At 41.5% G+C, this 15,454-nt stretch overlaps 1 pseudogene; it reads left to right on the forward strand.

The window, feature by feature from the left end:
- The first annotated feature begins 6,815 nt into the window (after nt 1–6,815).
- On the forward strand, nt 6,816–6,933 carry LOC124709497 (annotated as a pseudogene).
- The last annotated feature ends 8,521 nt before the right edge of the window (nt 6,934–15,454 follow it).

Genomic DNA, 15,454 nt, shown 5'->3' on the forward strand with positions numbered 1-15,454 from the left:
CGTGGCGCTCCGCAGAGTCAGAGAGAGCGGCGGCGCCTCCGTAAGGTATTTTCATCCCTCTCTGCTCTGAAAGAGCATGCGGCCGCACAGGTGGACAGAATCCCGAAAACCTGGCCGAAATTTAAGAAACCTGCTCCAATATGACCAAAAATGGGCTTCTGCTAACGACTTATATATGAAAACTGAAAATTCATAACGGCGGATCCAGTATGGCGAGAAGAATATGGAAAAAATTAATGGAGCTTAAATGAAAGAAGGCTGTATACGTGGACGAGGCCTGCAGACACTGGAAGATTATATAACGGTTAGACAGAGATTTAGGAACCAGGTTTTAAATTGTAAGACATTTCCAGGAGCAGATATGGAGTCTGACCACAATTTATTGATTATGAACTGTAGATTAAAACTGAAAGAAACTGCGAAAATGTGGTAATTTAAGGAGATGGGATCTGAATAAACTGAAAGAACCAGAGTTGTAGGGGGTTTCAGAGAGAGCATTAGAAAACGATTGACAAATACAGGGGAAAGGAATACAGTAGAAGAAGAATGGGTAGCTTTAACGAATGAAATATTGAAAGCAGCAGAGGATCAAGTAAGTAAAAAGACGAGGGCTAGTAGAAATCATTGGGTAACACAAGAGATATTTTATTTAATCGATGAAAGGAGAAAATACAAAAATGCAGTATATGAAGCAGGCGGAAAGGAATACAAACGTCTCAAAAATGAGATCGACGGGAAGTGCAAAATGGCTAAGCAAGAATGGCTAGAGACCAAATGTAAGGACATAGAGGCGTATATCACTAGGGGTAAGATAAATACTGACTACAGGAAAATTAAGAGACCTTTCGAGAAATGAGAACCACCTGTATGAATATCAAGAGCTCAGATGGAAAATCAGTCCTAACCAAACAAGGGAAAGCAGAAAGGTGAAAGCAGTATATAGAGGGCTGTACAAGGGCGACGTACTTGAGGGCAATATAATGGAAATGGAAGAGGACGTAGATGAAGATGAAATGGGAGATGTGATACTGCGTGAAGAGTTTGACAGAGCACTGAAAGACCTGAATCGAAACAAGGCCCTGGGAGTGGACAACATTCCATTCCATTAGAACCACTCATGGTCTTGGGAGAGCCAGCCCTGACAAAACTCCACTATATGGTGAGCAAGATGTACGAGACACGCCAAATACCATCACACTTCAAGAAGAATATAATAATTCCAATCCCAAAGAAAGCAGATGTAGGCAGGAGTGAAAACTAGCGAGCAATCAGTTTAATTGGTCATGGCTGCAAAATACTAACACGAATTCTTTAGACTCGAATGGAAAAACTGCTAGAAACTGACCTTGGGGAAGATCAGTTTGGATTCCGTAGAAATGCTGGAACAGGCGAGGCAATAGTGTACCTACGACTTATCTTAGCAGATAGATTAAGGAAGGGTAAACCTACGTTTCTAGCATTTGTAGACTTAGGGAAAGCTTTTGACAATATTGACTGGAATACTCTCTCTCAAATTCTGTAGGTGGTAGGGGTAAAATACAGGGAGTGAAAGGCTATTTACAGTTTGTACAGATTTTTTGTTTTTTGTTTTTTAGAGGTGCAGCCCCTCCATGCCCACACCGACATACTGGCCAACTCGAAAGGTCTACTGCCATCTCTGCATAAGGGTTAGTTTTCACTAAAGTGAGGTGTCGCAGGATGTGGGTACAGCGATGTTTGCGCACGCCTGGTTAAGGTTAACCACTAATACGCGCTCATCTGGAGACAGATTGAGTCGAAAGTCAAACTAAGTGTAGTGGTTTGAAGGGTAGAGGAAAAAAAATTCCAAGGCAAAAGCCAAGGGAAAAAAACCTCTGCGATAGTTAGGTCGGGTAGTAAGAGCATTAGCGGATGTCTTGCTGCCTGCGACAGGTCATGCAATGATAGGCTTTGTTAGTAGTGGGTAACATGCATGTCCATACCTTTGACGTTGTGCGGTGCTGTTACTCGGCGGCTGTCGCTGGGTGCCGGTATTGATCTCTCTGTCAGCGTCAGCAAGCCTGTAACAGTTAGGCTCATCATCGTTTTGAGTCCGATAGGTCAGATATCAGATGCACAGTGTAGGGTGATGTTGGCGATTTGTTTGTGCGTCAGTGGGCGAGCTCGCCGGTTTCCCTGCTGTAGCCTGTTGGTCGGCTTTAATAGCAGCTGGTATATCCAGTCAACGTTGCTGATATTCAGGGGCTTGCCGACGGTTGTAGCTTGTTGGTGTATGTTAGCTTGGCATAGGTGGTTATGCCCTAGCTAGTAGTGTCTTTGGCTACTTATGCTTCCACCTATGGTTGTAATCATAGTTTCCCATAGTAAGGAAGGCGCTTAGGAGCTGCATATCCCCAGACGGGAGCTGCGTATGTCATCAGAGGTCTAATCAGTGTCATATGTATGGACCTCGACACCATCCTATTCAGTGTGCTTTCCCAGTTGAGCATTGGGTAGAGTTGTTTGAGCCTCGCGTACGCTCTGTTGGCAACGTATTCGATGTGGGCCCCCCATGTAAGTTTCTGGTCCAGCCAGCCACCGAGATATCTGACTTTCTCTCGGAAAAGTATTGGGCGTGTATGTAGTGTTATCTGTGTACTGTGTTGATGTTTACGCAGTAGTTTCGGTCTGCGTGTATACAGAACTGCTTCGCACTTGTCAACGTTTACTTTAACACGCCATCGTTCCAACCAAGGCTCGGCAGACGAAAAATCCTGTACAGGATAGAGTAGCGTGGAAACCAGCATCAAACTAGTCTCTGGACTGAAGACCACAACAGCACAACAATAATGTTTAAGGTGAACATTTATAATTTTAATCTTAAAATTTATTACAAAACTGCAGTTATTACTGTCTTTATTGCAGAAAATACGTGTTAGTACCAAAAATTGAAAGATTAATAAGTTTTCTTAGTCTTCATTTACTTCTTCACCTTCTTGTTCACCAACATTTGTAGCCTCTTCATCTACCTGAGCATCTGATTTTTCGTAGTAGGTACCAAGAGAGCAAAAGCTTCAGACAGTGAAGTTTTCACTTTCCCTGTATGTCGTTACCGTAAAGAACAAACATAGGGATCGACTGTTGCTAAACGACTCTGAAACAGATCCTGCAAATTTTTCACGTGAGAAGACTTCGGTCCATGTTCAGACAATACTGCTTTATTAACTTCTTTGTTGATTCCTACGTGTACCCTGACAGCTTTCCGACTCGTATAATTTTAGTAAGTATATCGCTGTGTTGTAGCAGCTTATTGGCGAAATTATGTAAATAACAATTGTACGTGCGTATGTGTTTTATTCGTAGTTTATTAAAATTTTTAATTCTTTTTTCTCAGAGTAAATAACGGTATTTTGCAACTGTCGCTTGAAAAATGGCTCAAAGTCGTAGTCGCAGTTGGTAGCTGGATTTTAAGGCTGATTCGCGAAGATAATAGTACATGTTTAAGACGGGGTGAAACAGTAGGTAGAATGTCGAGGAATCTAAAGCCTACATTTTTTTCGCTCGAATTTTACAATTTTTCTGTTTGCAGTTGTTAATAATGATTAAACAACGAAATAATTTGTCTTAATTAAGTATTTCTTGTGGAACAGCCTCCAGTTAAAAAAAACTTCTGTCTGATTCCGCTGAACAAAAATGTTTCATTCTAACGACGCAGTGCTTTCGTAGCCTGGCTAGCTCAGCGCGCGGCTCACAAATGAATGTCGCGTTGGACCTGAAATTCAACGTTGGGAAGAAAGAGCTGCCGCTTCTAAGATCGGGGTTGAATACTGCCCTCCTTATTCTAGCCAAACTATTAAACGAAACTATTTAACTCCAAACTTTTTTATTTATTTATGGCCGCTTTTTCAGGATTCTGACCCACTGTGAGCCATCTTCTTAGTTGCACACCAATATATAAATCGGTCATAAGAGATGGTTAAGTCAATAAAATTACCAGGGTCGACGGCTGATGTTGCTGCCGACCGAAGAGACCCTGCTCCGCTGCTTTATCGCCATCAGCATTGTGGTGTTTACAACTGAGAATCTCTATCACCGATGCCGGCGCCGTCTACATAGCCACTGCCGTCGCTTGAAATATGCGCTGATAAGAGAACTGATATTTGTGTCAGAACCATTTTCGTCGGTGTTATATCCATGTCTGCAAGTATTTCGCGGATGTTAAAATTTTGTGATTCATTTATTTCGATGCGCTAGAGCTTTGACGGTAGGATTGTGTCTGACTTAAATTTTTGTCTGCTGACGTTGGATCTCGTAAATTACATTCCGTTGATGTAGAACGTAGAAGTAGATAATGACTACAATTCAATTCAACATAGTTGTCACATTATTAGCGTGTTCTATGAGTTAGAACTATCCATCGTATTGAATAATAACGAATTCATGAAATTTTTGTGGAACATTTGCGCAACAATAGGACGTTAAATGAAGCCATGTTGCAATAAGGCGACACATATTGCGTACTAGTTTGAAGCTAGTTATTATACTGTCGATTTCCGAAATTTTTCTCTCTTCACAATAACATCAGATCACATAACTTGACAACTTCTCAGTGGAATAAGCATTGCGCTGTCTACTTCCAAAGACATCGAAGAGGAACGCTGACGGATCCACTGATTTTGCAAAGAACATTATTTCTGCGTTTGTAACAGAAAAATAGGAGTAAGATTATGAAGCGAAGTTTCCAATGAATGGAACTGCCTAACACATTAAATAATCGAAGTAAATGTCTTGGTCAGATATTTGTTCATTAAAACTCGTGATCGGTTTCGGCTTTGATGCCATCATCAGGTCTAACGAGTACAGAAGCGAAACGTGGACGTGTTGTCAGTATTTACTAGGAGAGCTTTGAGGGAACTTTGTGGTAGCTTTCGGTAATCGCTTAAATCACCTCTGTCACTGCAAGTGAAACAGGAGGCAACTGTTGATACGACGGAAACAGGAAATGCGTTCATAAGCCCAGGAAAGAGGGCATATCCCATCATTGGCCCTTGCAGATTTCACAACTCCTCTTACCCTTTGTAGAGCACTGTGTATTGAACGTAGTATAGTATATCCAAATGATTAATAGTACAGACTTAAACCAAAAATTATTATTAATTACGAGGGGCATTCGAAATATGATGCAACGCATTTATTTCTAGGTCAACTTCCGTTGTTGTCGGACATCGTGGAATATTACCACTGCAGCTCCTATTTCCATGAATTTCCGATAGGTGGCGGCGTTCTGCGTGGCCTTCAGAATACCATTTGTAACGGAGGAGCATTCCAAGCAGAGAGCTGTCATTGAGTTTCTTTTGGCGAAAAACCAAACCATCGCAGATATTCATAGGGGCTTTAAGAATGTCTAGGGAGACCTGGTAGTGAACAAAGGCAGGGTGAGTCGTTGGGCGAGGCGTCTGTCATTTTCGCAACAAGGCCACACAAACCTGTCCGATCTCTCGCGTACCGGGTTGACATACACAGCTATTACTCATGCAGTATTGGGTACTGGAACTGGAGATTACCGGCACTACCATTCCAGGTGATCCACGGATCACAGTCAACATCCTTCCGCACAACTCGACGTCTATGTTGCAGTGCTGACAAACTCGTCTACAGGTTAGGATACTCAAAGGTGAGAGCCGACTAGGTTCCTTGCCACCTAACAGAAGACCGTAATGAGCAACGAAGGAGCATTTCTGGGGAAATGCTTGCGCATTACGAGGCTGATAGTGCCAATGTTTTGTCGAACATGGCAACCCATGGAGTGACGCCACACCACCTCTCCTCCGAAGAAAAAGCTCAAAGCCGCACCGTCAGCCGGTAGAGTCATAGCGACGGTCTTCGGGGACTCTGAAGCCGTTATTCTGTTCTGTGTCCTCCCTCATTGTGCAACCATCATCTCTGAGGTGCAAAGGGCTACCCTCATGAAACTGAAGAAACGACTTCAGTGTGTTCATCGCCACAAAAATGCGAAGGAACTTCTTCTTCTCCACGACAAGGGAGGGCCTCACTCAAGTCTGCACAAGCGAGAGGAGCTCACTGTTCTTCCTGATCAACACTACAGCCAGGATCATGCACATCACAACTTCTGCCTGTCTGGCCCAGTCCGCCCCTGGTAGCTGAGTGGTCAGCGCGACGGAATGTCATACCTAACGGCCCGGGTTCAATTCTCGGCTGGGTCGGAGATTTTCTCCGCTCAGGGACTGGGTGTTTTGTTGTCCTTATCATCATCATTTCATCCCCATCGATACGCTAGTCGCCGAAGTGGCGTCAACACGAAAGACTTGCACCAGGCGAACGGTCTACTCGACGGGAGGCCCTAGCCACACGACATATCCATCTGTCTGGCCCAATGAATGACCCATTTCTTGGGAAGCAGTACATGGATGATGAGGAGTTTATTGATGCAGCAAGACATGGCTCCGACAGCGACCAGTAGGGTGCGTAAGGCCGTCGTATTACACGGAGATTACGTTCAAAAATAGGGCTTTGTTGCCAAAAGAGTGGGGAATAAAATGTTTTATTGGAATCTTGAATTAACAAAATTGTGTTGCAATACGTATTTAACGCCCCTAGTATTTACAACCGAGAAACCCTGTCACCGATGCCGGCGGCGTATACATAGCCACTGCCCTCGCTAGAAATCTGCGCTGATAAGAGAACCGAGACCAGTGTCAGCACGATTTTCGTTGTTCTCATATGGATGTCTGCAAATATTTCATACACAATCGCGGATATTAAAATTTTGTGAACTATTTAAAATCGGTGCGCCACAGGTTTGACGATAGAATAGTGTCCGATCTAAATTTTTGTCTCCCAACGGCCTTCCCACAGTGGTAACACCGGTTCCCGTCAGATTACCGAAGTTAAGCTCTGTTGGGCTGGGTTAGCATTTGGATGGGTGATCCTCCGTTCTGCCGAGCGCTGTTGGCAAGTGGGGTGCACTCAGCCCTTGTGAGGCAAACTGAGGAGCTATTTGATTGAGAAGAAGCGGCTCGGGTCTCCTAAACTAACATATGGCCGGGAGAGCGGTGTGCTGAACATATGGCCCTCCATACCCGCATCCAGTGACGCCTGTGGGCTGAGGATGACAAGGCGGTATCTTTGCGCCTTTCAAGGCCTGTTCGGACGGAGTAAATTTTTGTCCGCTGACGTTAGATCTCGTACATTCCATTCCATTCACGAAGAACGAAGAAGTCGATAATGACCGCATGTCAATTCAATACAGCTGTCATATTCTTAACATGTTCTGTAATTTAGAACTATATGTTGTATTTAATTAAACGAATTTATGAAAATTTCTGGAATATTTCCGCAACAATAGGGAGTCAAATGAGGCCATGTTACAATGAGGCGTCATATATTGCATACTGTATTGAAGCTAGTTATTCTGTCGATTTCTCAAATTTTTCTTAATTCACAATAACGTCACGCTAACTTGCAATTCTTCTCAGTGCATTAAGCATTGCGCTGTCTACTTGTAAATTTACCGAAGAGGAACGCTGATGGATTCATTGATTTTGTACACATTACATCCAATGCAAGGAACAGCCTGCAATATTAAATTACAGAAATCGATGTACTGCTCAGATATTACTTCGCTGAAACTCGTGATCGGTTTCGGCTGTGATGCCATTATCAGCTGCACAGACACGTAGTCAGCAGTAGCTAGAAGAGCCGTCAGAGAACTTTGCGGAAGCTTTCAGTAATCGCGTCAGTCACGTCTGTCACTGCAAAAGAAACAGGAACGACTCAGACTTCCGGCAGCTGTTGATACGAGGGAAACAGTAAGCGCATCTGGAAAACCAGGGAGAGGGGCGTCACCATCATTAGCCTTTGCAGATGTCAGAAACCTACTTACCCTCTGCAGAGCACGGTGCGTTCAAGGTAGTACACTATGCCCAGTGGGTAATAATAGTGACTAGAATCAAAAATTATTTACAGTTATTATTTGTTGTTTTTCTGTTTTAAGCATACCGAAGTTTGCCTGTAGCGTTTCGCTTTTATTTTCAAAGCATCGTATGTAATGGGTGGCGCTTATTTCTACTTTTTGCGTGGTGTGAAATAGATAGTTTCCCTCGTTGGCAGCAGAACCTGTGGTCAAAAAACTTGGTTGCAATTTCACCCTTTGCGATTTTTCTGCTTTTCGCAACTTACAGTTTCTTTTAGGGCGTTTTCATTCTTTGCAGTTCACATCACGTTAGTAAAACTTCACACGGCTACAATTCATAGAATTTTTACCGTGGTTTCCCAAGAGCTGAAAAAAGTTGCTTTATTACAGTAATAGTAACGATAACAACAACTAAGACATTTCCAGGGGCAGATGTGGACTATGACCACAATCTATTGGTTATGAACTGTAGATTAAAACTGAATAAACTGCAAAAAGGTGGGAATTTAAGGAGATGGGACTTGGATAAACTGAAGGAACCAGAGGTTGTACAGAGTTTCAGGGAGAGCATAAGGGAACAACTGACATGAATGAGAGAAAGAAATACAGTAGAAGAAGAATGGGTAGCTTTGAGGGATGAAATAGTGAAGGCAGCAGAGGATCGAATAGGTAAAAAGACGAGGGCTAGTAGAAACCCTTGGGTAACAGAAGAAATATTGAATTTAATTGATGAATGGAGAAAATATAAAAATGCAGTAAATGAAGCAGGCAAAAAGGAATACAAACGTCTCAAAAATGATATCGTCAGGAAGTGCAAAATGGCTAAGTAGGGATGGCTAGAGGACAAATGTAAGGATGTAGAGCTTTATCTCACTAGGGGTAAGATAGATACTGCCTACAGGAAAATTAAAGAGACCTTTGGAGACAGGAGAACACTTGCACGAACATCAAGAGCTTTGATGGAAACCCGGTTCTAAGCAAAGAAGGGAAAGCAGAAAGGTGGGAGGAGTATATAGAGGGTCTATACAAGGGCGATGTACTTGATGACAATATTATGGAAATGGAAGAGGATGTAGATGAAGATGAAATGGGAGATATGATACTGCGTGAAGAGTTTGACAGAGCACTGAAAGACCTGAGTCGAAACAAGGCTCCGGAGTAGACAACATTCCATTAGAACTACTGACAGCCTTGGGAGAGCCAGTCCTGACAAAACTCTACCATCTGGTGAGCAAGATGTATGAGACAGACGAAATACCCTCAGACTTAAAGTAGAACATAATAATTCCAATCCCAAAGAAAGCAGGTGTTGACAGATGTGAAAATTACCGAACCATCAGTTTAATAAGTCACAGCTGCAAAGTACTAACGCGAATTCTTTACAGACGAATGGAAAAACTGGTAGAAGCCGACCTGGGGGAAGATCAGTTTGGATTCCGTAGAAATGTTGGAACACGTGAGGCAATACTGACCCTACGACTTGTCTTAGAAGAAAGATTAAGGAAAGGCAAACCTACGTTTCTTAGAATTTGTAGGCTTAGAGAAAGCTTTTGACAATGTTGACTGGAATACTCTCTTTCAAATTCTGAAGGTGGCAGGTGTAAAATACAGGGAGCGAAAGGTTATTTACAATTTGTACAGAAACCAGATGGCAGTCGTAACAGTTGAGGGGTATGAAAGGGAAACAGTGGTTGGGAAGGGAGTGAGACAGGGTTGTAGCCTATCCCCGATGTTATACAATCTGTGTATTAAGCAAGCAATAAAGGAAACTAAAGGAAAGATCGGATCAGTTATTAAAATCCATGGAGAAGAAATAAATACTTCGAGGTTCGCCGATGACATTGTAATTCTGTCAGAGACAGCAAAGGACTTGGAACAGCAGCTGAACGGAATGGACTGCGTCTTGAAAGGAGGGTATAAGATGAACATCAACAAAAGCAAAACGAGGATAATGGAATGTAGTCGAATTAAGTCGGGTGATGCTGAGGGAATTAGATTAGGAAATGAGACACTTAAAGTAGTAAAGGAATTTTGCTATTTGGGGAGCAAAATAACTGATGATGGTCGAAATAGAGAGGATATAAAATGTAGACTGGCAATGGGAAGGAAAGCGTTTCTGAAGAAGAGAAATTTGTTAACATCGAGTATTGATTTAAGTGTCAGGAAGTCGTTTCTGAAAGTATTTGTTTGCAGTGTAGCCATGTATGGAAGTGAAACATGGACGATAAATAATTTAGACAAGAAGAGAATAGAAGCTTTCGAAATGTGGTGCAACAGAAGAATGCTGAAGATTAGATGGGTAGATCACATAACTAATGAGGAGGTATTGAATAGAATTGAGGAGAAGAGGAGTTTGTGGCACAACTTGACTAGAAGAAGGGATCGGTTGGTAGGACATATTCTGAGGCATCAAGGGATCACCAATTTGGTACTGGAGGGCAGCGTGGGGGGTAAAAATCATAGAGGGAGACCAAGAGATGAATACACTAAGCAGATTCAGAAGGATGTAGGCTTCAGTAGGTACTGGGAGATGAACCAGCTTGCACAGGATAGAACAGCATGGAGAGCTGCATCAAACCAGTCTCAGGACTGAAGACCACAACAACAACAACAATGGTTGGTTGTAATAGCCAAGAAACTAGCAAATGTCTGAATGATGGATTTAATGAAAGCAGATGTAAGTATTAAAACTGTAAATATTAGAAGTTTAAATATGATTCATGTACATATTTTTACTATTTATTAACTGAGGATCATTAAAATTAATGAAACTCAAGTTTTTCTAATTCCTTTTTTGTAATGTGTTTATCTGACATGTTCCACACCCAAGAGGATTCCCTCTTTTATGGGTCTGTGGAATGAATAATTAATATAATCTAAACTAATCTAATCTAAGCATCGCCTGTCTACAGTAGTTAGTTCAAGCTGCAGCAGTAGTTACTGCGCTGAAGTCACTTATACGACAGGAATAACGTCATTCTTGGACGGACGGTGTATATCCATTGCCTCTTTAACGTTTCATTAGCCTCCGTCAGTCCAGCTGCTTCTGTACGCCGACCAACCGACCATACTCATCCCACAATTCCACGTTAGCACTTTCTCGCCATGGTGTAATCTATAGTTCCTGGAAACTAATAAAACAAAGACAACAATCATGGGGCAACTGTTCGCCCTACCCACTCCAGTTTACTAAAACACAAAAATAGTTAGAGCTAATTTCCTCTGAAAACTGACTTAGGAACCACTTTTATAATTACGAAATTTATTCGCAAATTGCGAATTCAATTTGACTTTAGCTCGTCTTATTAGTGATGCACGAAAATTTGTCGCTAATGAACGAAAACAATTTTTAAGTGGATAACTTATATTTAAATACCCTTTCATTTGCTAATGACAAATTTATTTTTAAATATTAAGAAGATGACTTGCATTTTACGGCGAATAAGTTGAGATACATCCAAATTTTGCACGTTAAAAATATCATTAACAAAAGTCAAGCCGATGGGCTGCCAAGAGAAATAACATTTGAGAAGCAAAATAGTTATAAACGACAGAATTATAGAACAAGTATACGGTTTCAACTAGTTTGGGCATAACGTATCTTACTGAGACAGTATGAAGATTACAACTGAAGTAACCAAATCAAAGAATGTGCTAAACTAACAGAACATCAGCCGCGTAGAGTTGCCGCGCGGTTAGAAGCGCCATGTCACGAACTGCGGAGCCCCTCTCGCCGGAGGTTCGAGTCCTCCCTCCGGCATGGGTGTGTGTGTTGTCCTTAGCGAAGTCAGTGTAAGTAGTGTGCAAGTCAAAGGGCCGTTGACTTCAGAAGTTTGGTCTCTTAGGAATTCAAGGACATTTGAACATTTTTTGAACAGAACATTGACGAAGTAAACCCAAAAGTCAATACAAAGTTGTATAATTTATGGCAGCCCCCGCGTCAAAATATGATGCCGAGAACTGGACATAAAACACATCAGAAAAAGGGAAATTAGAAGCTGCTGAAATGAATTTTGTAAAATCGGTGGCAGATAAGAAACCACTAATGATTTATGGTAAGAACTCAACGTTTACAATGTAAACGATAGAGCACGGAAAATAAACTAAAATGGAAAGAACATATTCAAATAATGGTCAATAAGAGATTTAAAATATTTTACTGGAGTATGAGCCAGTAGGACGACGGAATGTAGAAAGATCCCTCACAACATGGGAGGAAAATTTCCCCTAAAAAGGAAGAGGCCGACAGACATAAACTTGATGATTGTGATGATGATGATGATGATGATGATGATGCTATATTGCTGCTGGTATTAACTTCATAGGGTACTGGCTTAACATCTTGTAATACTAAACTGACATTTTATCTGAAACTGTGTGCATACTTTAGGCACTCCGCGTCATATATTCTACAGTTTTGTTAAGTTGTGCATTATTTGACGTATCTTTTGAGTTATAATTATTTTAATGACCTTCCGAGTATCTAGTTCAATCAAAATAGTAATTAGCATACTGGCACCTTAACTTTATATTTTCTTTCTTTTAATGAAACCCCCTTTGCCTCTTAACCATTGAATGATTGGCCTTGTACAAATCACGTAACAAATCCTGCTACGGGAAAATTTTTGAAAGTAACATTTTCTTGTCTTCGATATTTCGTGACTTGTCTAGAAAACCTACATGTGGACGCTTCCGAAAGTAGCTCATTCTGCAGGTCCTCAACTTCGGAAACGACACACAAATCATTTCTGACAAGGGAACATCCCCATCGCACCCCCCTCAGATTTAGTTATAAGTTGGCACAGTGGATAGGCCTTGAAAAACTGAACACAGATCGATCGAGAAAACAGGAAGAAGTTGTGTGGAACTATGAAAAAATAAGCAAAATATACAAACTGGGTCGTCCATGTGTAATATAGGGACTATTAAGGGCAGTTTGAGACTAGGAGCGCCGTGGTCCCGTGGTTAGTGCGAACAGGTGCAGAACGAGAGATCATCAGTTCAAATCTTCCCTCGACCGAAAGTTTTAACTTTTATATTTTCAGTTTATATGAAAAACTCTTATGTTTTCATCACTTTTTTTGGAGTGATTATTACATCCACAAGAAAACCTAAATCGGGCAAGGTAGAAGAATCTTTTCACCCATTCGCCAAGTGTACTAGTTAGGTGGGTCGACAACATATTCCTGTCATGTGACGCACATGCTGTCACCAGTGTCGTATACAAAATATCAGAAGTGTTTTCCTGTGGAGGAATCGGTTAACCTATGACCTTGCGATCAAATGGTTTCGGTTCCCATTGGAGAGGCACGTCCTTTCGTCAACTAATCACACGCTTTTGCGGTGCGGTCGCAAAACACAGACACTAAACTTATTACAGTGAACAGAGACGTCAATGAACGAACGGACAGATCATAACTTTGCGAAAATAAAGAAAGCAAAATTTTCAAACGAGGTCAGATTTGAACCAAGGACCTCTCGTTCCACAGCTGTCCACGCTAACCACGGGACCACGGCGCTCCTCACCTCACAGTCCCCTTAATATAGCCTATCTTACGCATGGACGACCCAGTTTGTATATTTTGCTTATTTTTTCATAGTTCCACACAACTTCTTCCTGTTTTCTCGATTGATCTGTGTTCAGTTTTTCAAGGCCTATCCACTGTGCCAACTTATAACTAAATCTGAGGGGTGTGCGATGGGGATGTTCCCTTGTGAGAACGCTCACAGCTGACGGAGATTGATGGCAGTAGCTGGGCGCTTACATGCACAGGGTCCATAACGGCGTGTGTCCGATAAACGGAATGCCCCAGAGTAATCAGTAGTTTGGGAGGCACAGAAGCACGAGACGGCAACCAATTTACGATGCCCAGTGGGAGGGATAAGGAATACACATATGTGAGACCCCTTCTCATTCTTGCGATATGCCGACTCATCAAGTAGATTAAGATTATGGCGCGCTATATACATACATCAAGCCAGTGTAATAATGACTCTGGGTCAATTACATTAGGAAGCGAAATGCTAAAAGTAGTAGAAGAGCTTTTCTATCCGTGCAATGGAATAACTGACGACGGCAGAAGTAAAGTTGGGGATAGAAAGAGCAAGCAGTACATACAGATGCCCTAGGTAGATACACTGTTGCTTGAGTTCCGAAAGGCATTCGATACAGCTCCGCACTGCCACCTAATGAACAAAATGTGAGCGTATAAAGTATAGGACCAACGACTCGACTGAAGAGTTTCTAGCAAACAAAACACAGCCAGACATTCTGAACGGAGAGAAGTCTTCATACTTAAAAATAGCCTCAGGAGTGCCGCACATAGTCTTATAGGACTATTATTTTTCACAATCCATAGAAATGACCCAGTAGATATCGTCAGAAGTTGTATGAGGCTTTTCGCGGATGACGACGTTGTATACAGAGAAGTCGTGACGATTGAAAACTGTGGCGAAATCCATGAAAACCTGCAGAGCATCGCACTTAGTGTGGGCAGTGACAATTGACCCTCAGCATAAACAAATGAAACATATTGCGAGTATAAATACAGAAACACCCTTTATTGTATGATTACAAAATTGCGGAACCTTCAGTGGAAACAGTTAACTCCATAAAATACACTCTAAGTCAAAATAAAAGTAATTATCTGAATGGGACATAAACTGATGTGATGTACGTGTACAGATAAACAAAGCATTACAAATTCAGAAAAAACGGTATGATTTCTTCAAGAGAAGGAGCGTCACAAATTGAGAAAGTTAACAACGCGGTGGACCACCTAGGCGCCCTTGTGCAAGCCATTATTCAGCTTGGCATTGATTGATAGAGTTATTGGATGTCCTCCCGATGGATATTGTACCAAATTTTGTCCGACTAGTACGTTAGAACGTCAAAATCCTGAGCTGTTTGGAGGGCCCTGCCCATGATGCTTCAAACGTTCTCGGTTGAGAAGAGATACGATCTGTGGTGCCATTTCATGTTGTGGTAGGACCCCTTTAGCTGTCATCCGCGGCACGTTTAAAGCATACTGTAACGTTCCCTGGCAGCACACACACTGTTAATAAACTGAAATGACGTTTAATTGCACTATGTACGCCGCTATGAAGCAATTCGTATGTACTGTAATTGTTTAACAAAAAATATTATTTATTTTGTATAAAGGACGTTGGTTATTATTGTAATATTTTCTGTAATAATATTCTCGATGAATTTATGATTGTAATATTTCTATACTCATAATGTAATTACGAAATATGTTAATATCTGCGATGAAAAAATGTAAAATATAGCCACAGAGGAAAATAATGTTGTAAGATTACAAAGAGATATTAATAATCAGCAATAGTATAAATAGCACTACATAATGTGCATTCTTTGTCGTTTTCCTCGAGAGCTGAGAGAGAGAGGAACCTGTGACATAGCATTATATGCATGAGTAGACTTTTTTTGTCTGTATCTGTCTTTAGCCGCCATTAGAGGAGAAATTATGAAGGTGTGTATTTTTAATTATTGTTGTGGTCTAAATACATTATAATTTATCAAAATTGTGTATTATTAATGTA

This window comes from Schistocerca piceifrons, chromosome 7 (genome assembly GCF_021461385.2).
Source record: "Schistocerca piceifrons isolate TAMUIC-IGC-003096 chromosome 7, iqSchPice1.1, whole genome shotgun sequence".
NCBI classification, from domain to species: domain Eukaryota; kingdom Metazoa; phylum Arthropoda; class Insecta; order Orthoptera; family Acrididae; genus Schistocerca; species Schistocerca piceifrons.